The following is a 12579-nucleotide window of genomic DNA, read 5'->3' as shown; positions in this document are numbered from 1 at the left end:
AATTAGTTTAGCAGATTTCATTTGAACTTAAGACTGACAATCTTATGGTTATATGAACAAGCAGTTTATAAGTAGCTTTCTCTAGAGATACGGATAACAAAACAATATACTAATTAATCACGTATCTCGCACAGTATCCATTCTCCAATTATCCAGCAATCTGAGTGATTGTATTATGAATGATTAACATCCTATGCATGAGATATGAAGTTAACAATGTAATCTCCGTTTTACAATTTCTATACACGGAGCGGGGAATATATAGATGTGCCGTAATATGGTTAACACATCATAATATAATGTTTAGCAATCTCAATAAGAAGATATCCTTTTAATTGTTGTCGGAGTATTCTTCCTTATAACTAAAAAGCGTGACACTCCCCGTTGCATTTGATCCTTGATTGACTTTAGGTTGGATATCTTGGGTTTTATATTGGTTATACGCTATTATCAACTGACAGTTATTCTATTCATACATACCTAGAATACCAGTATGAGGACACATTAGTCCCAGATTGCAGATTCTTTAAACTCTGTCTGCCTCACTACAATATCTCCTTGTGTTCTGAATAGCTCACAGGTTACATTTCTGCTACAATTGATGCTATAGTTGCAGTGTTATAAGAGTTCTATTTAGTGAACATTTAACTCATCTGTGTTCTTAGTAGTCCACAGGTGATATTTCTGCCATAATTGATACTATAGTTGCAGTGTTATACGAGTTATATCTAGTGAACATTTAACCCACCATTATAGGATTTTCTACAAGTCTGTTTATACAGTCATATTACGTCGTATATTTGGACCGCTATCACATCTTCTAGAGGGATCATTACAACAGTCACTATATATTGAGACTGTACTTAATTCAATTGCCCCATATGATTTGTGAACTTGAGACTTATGAGATGTGACCAGCATTTAGTTTACATCTCCATTAATCTATTTTATTCTGTTGGATATTTCGCTTTTTTAATTTTTTTTAATATTAATTTAATAAAGGTTAAGTTTTACACTGGAGAATCCCTAGCAATTTTGGACTATTTAATTAAGTGGAGTATTTAGTGCATCTTACCAAACCAGTTTTCTTTTCTCTACATAATTAGAGGTTTTTGATGCACCCCTTAAAATATGATATAACCATCCAAAAAACTTTTTTATTAGAAGGGTATAATCACTCCTTAACAATTGGTGCAACCATTCCCATTCCCCTTGTCCTTATCTTCACATACTTTTAAAAGTTACAAGAATTGGTTGAGTGGAGCATATTTGTTTATGGCATGTTACCTGGAGTCTCGCCCCGCGGAGTACATGGAGGTGCTGAAGTACCTTCAAATGATACATGGGAAATATGCTTCATCTCGCACGGGTATCTGGCTAGCGTATGATGAGTTCAGGTCAAAATATGACGGCCACCCGAATCTGATATTCGGGTTCAAGGACGTTTAGGCATGGCATAACGTGACGGATGAGGGGCGTGTTGACGCTGTTTCGGCGGCCAGAAGGCGACCACCATGGTGAGGAAGGCCTGGCACACTGTAACATGTTTTGCCTTTAGCAGGAGACATTGTAGACGAGGTGGCACGTGCAATTTCACGCATGCCTGCTCGCTCCGTGGCGGGCCCCATGCAGCCGCAAACTGTGATAGACCAGCAAGAGGGGGTGGGGCAGGGAGCTCTGCACCAATTGGAGCTCGGTAAGGCATCTTCCCCTATAGTGTTTCCAAGCCTCACCCGTTGGCTGGATAGATAGCGGAGGCAGAGTTTTTGCGCTCAGGATTTCTTCAGGGTTTTCTTTGCCAATTGAGGGGTGCGTGGGACCCTTTAGGGTGCGTAATTGTTTCACGTATGTAATCACACAAAGAGGGTTTCAAACTTCAAATAAGAGAGAGAACTTTTATGAAGAGCACTGCACTGAAAAACAGTGAGAAATTATATGAACTAAAGCTATTTATTTATTCATTGCTGTATAAGAATTATGAGCAGCTGATGCACAGATAATTTAGCATACTGCCTGGCTGAGATAACATCATTGGGAGGGAGGTGAATGGCACACTGCTCCCCAACAATTTACCCAAGCCTATCACCCTGGAGTTGAATCGCCAGAGCCACAATATACACAGGGCTAGGATTGTACCCCTTCTCAGGCAGAGAATGAAGAATGAATGCATTAGCCGGTGCCTGATTCCCTTTTGGGTTAAAAGGGAGACTCTGAAGATCATTTTTTTTTTTTTTTTTTTTTTTTTAATACTACAAAGTTCTGCGCTGATGATCAAAGGGTGGGACACAGGGGCTGGCTGGCAGACTTTAGCCCGGGAGACAAGCACATTGCACTGGCCCATAAGTAGCAGCTCACCCTTAAAGTGGGTTTTCGGTACAATATATATTGATCAATATAAAAAAGGCTATTGTACTGTTGCTTAAGACAGCGATACTTTATTATTATAACTGATAAATCTTAAATAATGAAAACAAATAATGCAGCAAAAAACAAACCTCACTTTATATTGCATTTTATTTTATATGTTCCTTCTCCCTCCAGGACTTTATTTTTTTAATTTATTTTTACACATACCTGGCTGATTATAATGGGGGTATAAATCTTATAGCAATGGATTATATAATAATGTTTTATTACAGTACTGAACATTGGGGCTGATTAATCAAAATGCCAAAAGCCCTTTTGCTTTAAAAACCTGGGGATGTATTTACTAAACTGCGGGTTTGAAAGTGGAGATGTTGCCTTTAGCAGCCAATCAGATTCTAGCTGTCATTTTGTAGAATGATTTTACGAGTTTTGGCCATTGAGACCTCAGGGACTCCACACCTTAAGTACGGATTGTCATTTTGCTGCTATTTGTCAGCTAAAGTGGTGGAAAGGAAGCTCCGTAAGCGCTGCATGCGCCGGACTGACAGGACCGAAAGAACATCAGGTGAATTTCTCCTTCTAACTATACGGGACTTGCATTATTCATGCTTAGTGAGAACTACGATCTCCTGAACATGCACACGCAGCTGTGCCCAAGAATCAGTTGAGAGAGAGGAACCTTTTCCTATTAGTTATTTGGGATATCTGAACATATCCTGTATAAGGGACTTTGAGATTTAATTCCACAGATTGGAATCTTTTTGCATTCAGGCGATTCTACATCTATAAAACCCTGGATCTATCAGTATGGGCTTTATATATCTAGGTCCTCAATGAGCATTATTTCCACACTCATATATATTGACAATCCTCTATGGTGTTAAACTTTTACTCTTTGAATTCTATTAGATTACTTATCTATGATAGTCTTGCATACTGTATATATTTGTGTTTCGGTGTCTATAGCCATATATTCACTGTTTATATTATTAATGGTTAATAAAACTTTTTTATTAAAATGTATACCTAGCGCTCCTATTTTTTCCTTTTTGGTATATTCTGTCTACATAGGTCCAGAACCTATTAGTGACGCTGCTGGTCTACATTTCTAAGATCGATACCTAGCGCCCAATATTTGTGGGTTTTCTGTTGTTAGCATTTTGTCTAATGTACTAAATAAATGATACCTAGAATCTGATTGGTTGCTATAGCCAATATCTCCACTTCAAACCCGCAGTTTAGTAAATACACCCACTGATGTTTTTGCCAGCAAAAGGGCTTGATTTTTTCATTGCACTTTATACTAATAAGGTTATTATTTGTTTTAGGGTTAACCTAAAACAAATAATATATGGGGTGTTACTGGGAGGAGGAGCAGAGCACTAGGTGTTAATCTGACACCCTGACCCAGAGCTGGGGGGCCAGAGTGTACTTTAGCTGGGGGTGTTCTATGATGTAACATGGCTTTAATTTTAGACAAATACACAGGCAATACTGTGTGCACTACAGTTAAGTGTACGCAGTTCTGCCTTCATGAGTTGTACAGTGTGAAGCAGGGCATACCTCCCAACTGTCCTTCCAGTCAGACCAAATCCTGACTAAGCGAGACAGTCACCCAAATTCGGGACTGCTCCCACAGATTCAGGACAGTTGGCAGACTGTCCTGCTCTCTCCTACCTGTTCTTGTCACTTTCACCACTTGTGGCTGCTGGTGTCTTTTGATTAGTTGCTGCTTGTCTGGATCCTGGAATGTTGGGGGCCCTATTTAGAAAAAAATGGGTACATGAGATATAGAAAACTCCAACCTGCCTCGATGTTAAATCAAAATAGCACCCACGTTTTATAATTAGGCCTCCCTCCAGCCCCAACATTAAAATAATTGTATTCACATTTGATAAATAGATCTATTTCCCTCCAACTAGCCCTGACATTAAATTAACAGCATACACATTTAATAAATAAATCTATTTCCCTCCCTCCAAACAGCCCCAGCAATAATTTAAATAGCGTTTACATTTAACAAATATAACCATTTCCCACAACAATCACAGGCATTAATTAATACATAATCACATTTAATAAATAGACCTTATTTTCCCCACACAGCCCACAATCAATAAATAGCTCCCAAACCACCCCAGAATTAAATTAAAGGTCCAATTACCCCATCATAAATTCATGGCCCCACTATTAAATTAAATTGCCCCACCATCACCCCACAAATAAAATAGCACCCAATAATTACCAACCACCTGCACTCCACAATTAAATGAATAGCCTACCTCCCACATTATATTGAGACCCCCCCTCCCTCACACACACCCTACATTCATATACTGGCCCCCTCACACAGACATTACATTCATATGCTGTCCCCTCACACACACACTACATTCATATACTGCCCCCTCACACACATACTACATTCATATGCTGCCACCCTCACACACATACTACATTCATATGCTGCCCCCCTCACACACACACTACATTCATATGCTGCCCCCCTCACACACACACTACATTCATATGATGCCCCCCTCACACACACACTACATACATATGCTGCTCCCCTCACACACATACACACTACATACATATGCTAACACAGACACACACTACATTCATGCTCACACACACACACACACAACATTCATATGCTGACACACACACTCTACATACATATGCTGCCCTCTCACACACACAATACATACATATGCTGCCCCCTCACACATACACTACATACATATGCTGCCCCCTCACACACACACACACTACATTCATATGCTAACACACACACATAATAATACCGCAACCCCTCACTTACTTGGTTTCATTTGCACACGCGCAAGTTTCTTCATCTCTTCTTCACACATGGGATGGCACCAGTCACGTGGTGCGCATCCCATGTGACTACAAGAACAGCACACAGAGTGGGAGGGAGGGGGGACGGATCGTTAGTATCCGCAGCGCCAACGGGAGAGGGTGGCTGGTCCGGAGGGAGGGGCCCAAAATAATATGTCTTTGTCCGGCATATGCCTCCCTACCCCTCGGCCCAGCCCGCCCCTGGTGGGACATCTTTTGCACCTGAAAAAAATAAATAAAAATAAAATCCAATTTAACATCTCGGGTCCTGAAATTGCTGATGAGGTCATTTTTATGTAAGTCCAAGTTTGAAGGCGGTCTAGCTTTGCCTATTCTCAAACTATATTATATGGCGGCTCAGTTATCACATTTGATTGAATGGTTGAGTGGTAGTGAAAATTGCTCCTTGTTGGGCTTTATTGGTGAGCGGGTGGGGCCTCAATTTACCCCAGTGCAGGTACTTTTGATGGGTTGGTTTCGTAGATCAGATGCCCCTATCATTAGGATTTGGAACATGGCACACAAAATCCTTGAGGGGAATGGATTAGATGCAGACACTCCGATCTGATATAACGATGCCCTACTTGAACTATGTAAATTGAGCGGGGATTGCTTTTGGCGTCATCTAGGGGTGTCCTCTTTGGGCCACCTCTACGAAGCAAGTCTGTTCAAATCTTTTGAACAATTTAAAAGAGATTTTCAGGTCCCTCATAGGGCATTTTTTCGTTTTTTGCAAATCAGACATGCTACCCTATCACAGTTCGGAAACACACCCCTCGTACTACTAACTTCTCCAGTCAGATCGCTACTAGAGAATATGAAAGGTCGTAGAGTCATTTCATCTGTGTATGCGGAACTTAACTATCATCAAACTTGCAATAGCTTATTACCTCTGAAAGCTAAGTGGGAATCCAATATTGGCATAATTGTAGAGGAAGAGTGGTGTCATATTCTAAAAAGCATAAAACTTTCCACTTCTTGTGTCTGTTTTCAAAAAATTCATTTTTATATTTTACACAGAGTATATCACACTCCTATGTCCTTGGCAGCTATGGACGGGAGACAGAACACAAACCTGCCCTAAGTGTGGGTTGCTAGGATGTGATTTCTGGCATCTATTATGGTACTGTCAGGGGATGCTTGCTTTTTGGAGTAGAGTATGGAAGTATATTGGTGAGGTTGTACCAGGGATTCCCCCTTTTTAGCCTAAGTCATGCCTATTTGGTATATCACTTGAAGACAACTTAAGTGTACCTCTGTACAAATTTGTTTTTATAGCCTTAACTCTAGCCAAATTTATCATAGCGTGCAACAGGCTTGCAAATGTAAAACCAGATCTTTATAAATGGAAGGCCTTGGTAAACGACACTATGGATCATGAGAGATACACTTACACTGTGAGATGGGCAGAATGCAAATATCACGAAATCTGGTCTGTGTGGTATGAATCTAGGCATAGATTAAGAAGGGTGGGTCCAGATTCTGGTTAGTGCAATAAGTGAAACTCGAATACCTCGAGCTTTGTAATTGTAATATTGTAATACTAACCTTACTATCTCTGCTCAGGAAAGTTTTGTAATTTCAGGTGGTACCTGTGATGCTTGTATTTACTTACGGTAAATATTTATGCATTTGTTTGTGTGTGTGTGTATATATATATATATATATATATATATAAAAACAGATTCCACTCTTCTTAGAAGGCTTTCCACAAGATGTTGGAGTGTTTCTAAGGGAATTTCTGCCCTTTCATTCTGTAGAGCATTTATGGGGTCAGGCACTGATGTTGGATGAGAAGAATAGCAATTGAGCCTCTTGACCATATATGCATGTTTTAATCAATTGAGCTGCTGCCACATGATTGGCTGATTAGATATTTGCATTAACAAGCAGGTGTACCTGATAAAGCGGCCACTGAGTATATAATCCATGTTCCATAATCCAGGTTACTAACAATATATTTAAATCGTTAACGTTATTCCATTGCATTAAAAAGTTTGCATGATGGAAATGGCCATGCCTTACATATGGGTTCCTGTCCTGATTTAAAGTCTACAACTTGGTACTTAAACAGCAGGTGGTCCAGATAGGAAGCTACTTCCAAGGATAGGTCATAATGTCCTTTTGAAGGTATGGGACCCAGATCACCACACTCTCCTACAAAGACAGGACTTTTGATATCCATAAACAGGTAAAGGTTCAGATAGCGCCTCTACCTGTAGATCAGGTAAGGCCATAGCAATCCTTTGTTCTGGCAAATGGCAGGGCTCAAGTACGTACTATAAAACTGGCACTACTTTAAATCAATATTTATTCCATATTTTACATGTGTGAGAGAAAACATTTTTTGGCTGAGTGAAAGTCAAGTGATTGATGACTTAAGGTTTATAAGTCATACACACATACAGATAACTTTCATGGGAACTTTTTACCCCAAGGATTGTGCACAGGACACATGGTGACCACCTAAGGTTAGAGGAGAAGAAGTTTCACAACCAGGGGGGTTCTTTACAGTAAGGGCAGACAAGATATGAAATTGACTGCCAGGGAAGGCTGTGATGGCAGATTCAATTGATATGTTCAAGAAAGGGTTAGACAAATTTTTAGTGGAGAAAGGTAACCTGGGCTACGATCATTAATTAAAATGAAGAATAGTAGTGGATCCAGGAAGAAATAGGACTGCAATATTGGGCCAGGAGGGATTTTTCAGATTGTCATTTCTGTATTTGGATCAATTTCAAATATGAGTTAGGGATCGCAGGAGATCCAAAATAGGTTGAATTTGATACACTGGTGTCTTTTTCAAACTCATCAACTATGTTACAATGAACATATAAAAAGGTGTTCATGGTTTCTTTGTCTGTTTTGTTAGCTAAATATCCATTTAGTACACAGCATCTAACATAGTAACATTAAAAGACCAACATAACAACAACATAACATTACCATACCATACTATACCATACCATACCATATCACATCAGAAAAGAACTAGTATATATCTTGCTAACTTGCATTAGACACAGGGGAGTTTAAGGGCCCTATCTACTGGTCATGCAAAGACCTTCACAGCTTGGCCAAAAGCATATACTGCTCTGGAGGTAGTTCTGCCACTGATTAAGCACAATGACAGAATCCTATATATTTCAGATCTATAAATGACAGTGCAGTATTCCTCCTAAATAACAGCATATTCATGCCATTATTGCAGCAGTGGATTATAATGTATCAACACTTGCTTATATAAAACATTCATTAATAATTACATTACATTGCAATTCCTACAGTCTGCCCTCCCCACCTGAGCCGATTCTGTAACAGGCCATACAATCATTTATACGTAACAACATTCCAGTCTATGAAAGCATGAGCAATCACCATAACTGTAATACCAAAGCCTGATTGAGAGTAAATGGGGCCCTAAACAGCATAACAACATACTTGCCAACATTTTTTTTTTTTCTTCCGGGAGATGCCGGCTGGGACGTGGGCGTGCAGGGGGCGGGGCTGCGAAATTGCGTCATTTTGGCCCCGCCCCCGTGACGGAATGACGCAAATCGCGTCATTTTACAGTGGGGGCGGGGCTAAACGCCGCGATTCCGGGTGAATCGCGGCGTTTAAACTAAATTTTTCCCCCTTCCTATCAGGGAGATTGCCACACTCGTCCGGGAGACTCTCGCAAAATGCGGGAGTCTCCCGGACAATGCGGGAGAGTTGGCAAGTATGCATAACAATGTTAGAGTTTTCACCCATCTCAGCATTCAGAGCCAGTTTTAGACAAAGTCCTCTACATGGTGAATATTGTACTGGAGGCACAGAATAGTTTCACCCACTCCTTTGCCAGAACCAGGGCCGGATTTCCCGCTAGGCACCCTAGGCGACTGCCTAGGGCCCAGCGGTACCTAGAGGGCCCTGTCAGAGCCAACGGTGAGCGGGGCAGGCAAGGCAGAGGGGCGCTCCCCTCCGCCTGCCATCCCCCTCTGTCTGCCGGCATAATGCCGAAAAGAAAGAAGTTTTTTAAAAAAAAAAAAGAAGTCAGCTGACCGCTCGTCGGGAGTCTCCTCTCCTCTCTTACTGAAAATGACGTCGGGCGTGATGACGTCACTCCCGACGTGATTTTCAGTAAGAAGTGGCGAGGAGCACTGACTGAGCAGAGAGGAGGAGCAGCGGCAGCGCGCCATCGAACGGAGAAGTAAACAAGCAGAATAGAAGGTAAGTTAACTAAAGGAGGGGCAATGTCAGAGGTATTAAGGGAGTATATGAGGGGCATGATGGCAATAATATGTATATGGGGGCATGATAGGGGGGGGGGGGGCCCAAACCAGTATCTTGCCTAGGGCCCTATGAGGTCTAAATCCGGCTCTGGCCAGAACCATTACTTGCTAGCCATATTGCACAGATACTACTGCTAGTTAGTTTCCTCAGTGCCTCCAAGTAGGATTGTAAGATCACTCTCAGACAAATATTGCACAGTTGAAGAGTGCACATATAGAGCCTGATTCATCAAGGTATGTATGTGTCAATTTGAAGCGCATCGTCCAAAAACCTACTCTGCCCGTGCCCAGAACTGGCAGATATGACTGTGAATGCAGCCCTGTTCCGTGCGCCTGCGAGTGCAAAGGACACTTACTACAGTATCCAAGATCGGGGAGTGAACTGGGTGGGAAGAGGCATTCTGCCTCAGCCATTTTACAGTAGGGGTATGCCAAACTTGAGCGCATGCAGCCACGGACATATTAAGCGCTGTATGCTTCAAAGTTACTTTTTTTCTGCAATATCCCTTGCACCAGCTAGGGGTCTAGTTAAACTTCAGCCAGCGGGTCTGGTGGGCCCACGCTGTCAGTGGGAAGCATGGGAAACCCCGCTAGCTTATGAATAGACCTTGTGACCTTCAATATTTCATTTTGAGGCGTGTGTTCCTCCATAGAGGAACTAAGTTCTCATTGTGATGTTTATGGTATCTTTTTTTACCAAGCCATATCTTGAGGATTTTGTGGGGCTCTTCAAGAATGTTTTTTTTGCAACAATCTGTGGAATATTTTTGGGGGTTTGATTTTTATGGACTACAAGACATAGGATGGTATTTATTTTTGCTCAGCTACATGACCTTGGAATGTTTTGGTTTTTATTATGGACTCAAGGATTAACAGCGATAAGTATATCTGGGATTTTATTATTTTAAATAAAATTATGTGGCATAAAAGAGGTGTGTGCATTGTTTAAATTTTAGTTTGTGGTACTGCATGGTTCAATGGGCCCTGGGTGTCAGTGCATGCTGGCACTTGTGGCTCCAGTGCTAGCATGTTCTGGCTGCAATGGGTATGCTTGTGCTTGTAGTTCTACAAGCACCTGCACACCCAGACTGTTATTGGCAGCCTGGGCTGGCTGGGACCTGTAGATCCACAAGCTAGAATTGGGTTTAATTCATTTTTTTACTTTTTTTGTTTACACTTTCATTACCCCACACCCACCACCCATGGTGTGGGAAGAGCGTTAGTGCTCCCAGCATGGGGCTGGGTATCCTTAAGCGGGGACCTTTTTTGCGGACCCCAGCTCACTAGGAGGTCCAGACTAGTGCTGAGCAGCCTGGGGCTGATTTGTCATTATGACAGGGGAACCCCATGGTGCGGGTTTCCCTGCTATAGTGCCACCAGCCGCAGCTGACTTGCCTAGTGCTGGTTATCATAAAACACCAAAACAAGGCTGGCAACACAAGGGTTAATATCGTTAGCAGGGTGGCAGTGTTTCATGGTGATGAACGGTGCGGGGTGGTGATGTGGACCACTGGCGGCTTCCCTGGTTGGGAGCAGTCCGGTCGTTGGAGGCTGTCTGTTGCTGAGTGAGATGGGGGCTGCGCCTACAGAGGCTGTGTGTGACTAGGTGAAAACATGAACATCAAGGGATATGTGACAATATAGATGCATTTGTGAAATGCCGTTTATATTAGCATATATATTACGTTCTTTTTCTTAAAACAAATTTATCAACTTTTTTTAAACACTTATTTTTATGTATTGTTCTAGTTTATTTATTACATAATACTAACACTGGTGTGTAAAGAAGAAATGAATAATGTGGCATATATATCTGTGGGTGGGTCATATCACCAAAAAAGTTAGGAACCACTACTCTACGTATTGCGTTCTTTCAGGTTGCAAGGAGTTAAAGAGTTGTGAACACAAAGTTAAAATTTCAATCTTTTATTGCAAACAAGTAAAAATATAATAATAATATACTTAGCTCTGATAGTTCTCTTAGTAATATGTTTACTCTGCAATTATCCAGGGCCCCTCTCTCTCTCTCGCTCCCTCTCTCCCCGATTCCCCCCCCCCCTGCCGACGGTCCAGGACGAAGCAACTTGTTTTGCAGCAAGACCAGCTTTAGGAATAAACTTAAATAAGAACTTCTTATTGGTACAGCTATGAGTAACAGTTTCACTTATTCTACGCACGTGTAATAGCAGTGAAGTTACAAAGGACTTTCCAGTGCAGTTAGCACTGAGACAACGCCTAGCTGATTATATATATGTATATAAATATATATATATATATATATATATATATATAGACATATCCCGGCTTTGCCTTCGTTATTATAGCATTTTACAATACACACAATAAACGTACAAGAACAATAAAATGGAGTTCAGCAGCCATTTTGTTTGGCCTGTCACAGTGGTGCAATTGCTTGAAGTTCTGATAACAAAATGGGGATAAAGAGTTGCCAAAAACATGGTTCACATCACAGTGTTTCTTTGTGAGTGACTTCAAGATACGGAGTCTTCCTGTGTCCCAGAAACACCAAATAAATGTATTTATTTTTCGTAGGAGGTGGCATAAGTATAGATTTCCTAACACATGATTATTCTATCAAGTGTCAGTCTAATGATAAAAATCACTGGCATTTATATAATATGTGGCCATATATAATGAGGACAAATATTGGAAGTTAACAAATGTAACAATTTTTGTTGTAGTGATTAAACTTTTGACTGGGTGTTTGTCCATCACAAGAAGTACACAGAACCAGCTGTTGCAGCGATGATGGGATCAGTGAGGATAAGGGTGTATGCTGTATAAATCTGGAGGAGTTTGTACATCAAGATGTACAGTTTCAGGATCTAGCATTGACAGTGCTCTGGACTTGGACAACAGATTTTTTTGTAATTTGGAGCACTAAGCTTAAGATCTATTAAACTACATTAAAAAAATGACCCATTATCTTCCCTCCCTCATGAAATGAATAGTTGCTATTATTTCATTGTTATTTCTGATTTTCAATATGTCCTGGTAAACCATTTCCAGGTAGTAGATTCTATACTTTTTTTTATTCATGATGTTGGAAATA

The sequence above is a fragment of the Mixophyes fleayi genome, chromosome 4 (assembly GCF_038048845.1).
Source record: "Mixophyes fleayi isolate aMixFle1 chromosome 4, aMixFle1.hap1, whole genome shotgun sequence".
In the NCBI taxonomy this organism is placed as follows: domain Eukaryota; kingdom Metazoa; phylum Chordata; class Amphibia; order Anura; family Limnodynastidae; genus Mixophyes; species Mixophyes fleayi.
Note: the sequence above shows the minus strand (reverse complement) of the source record.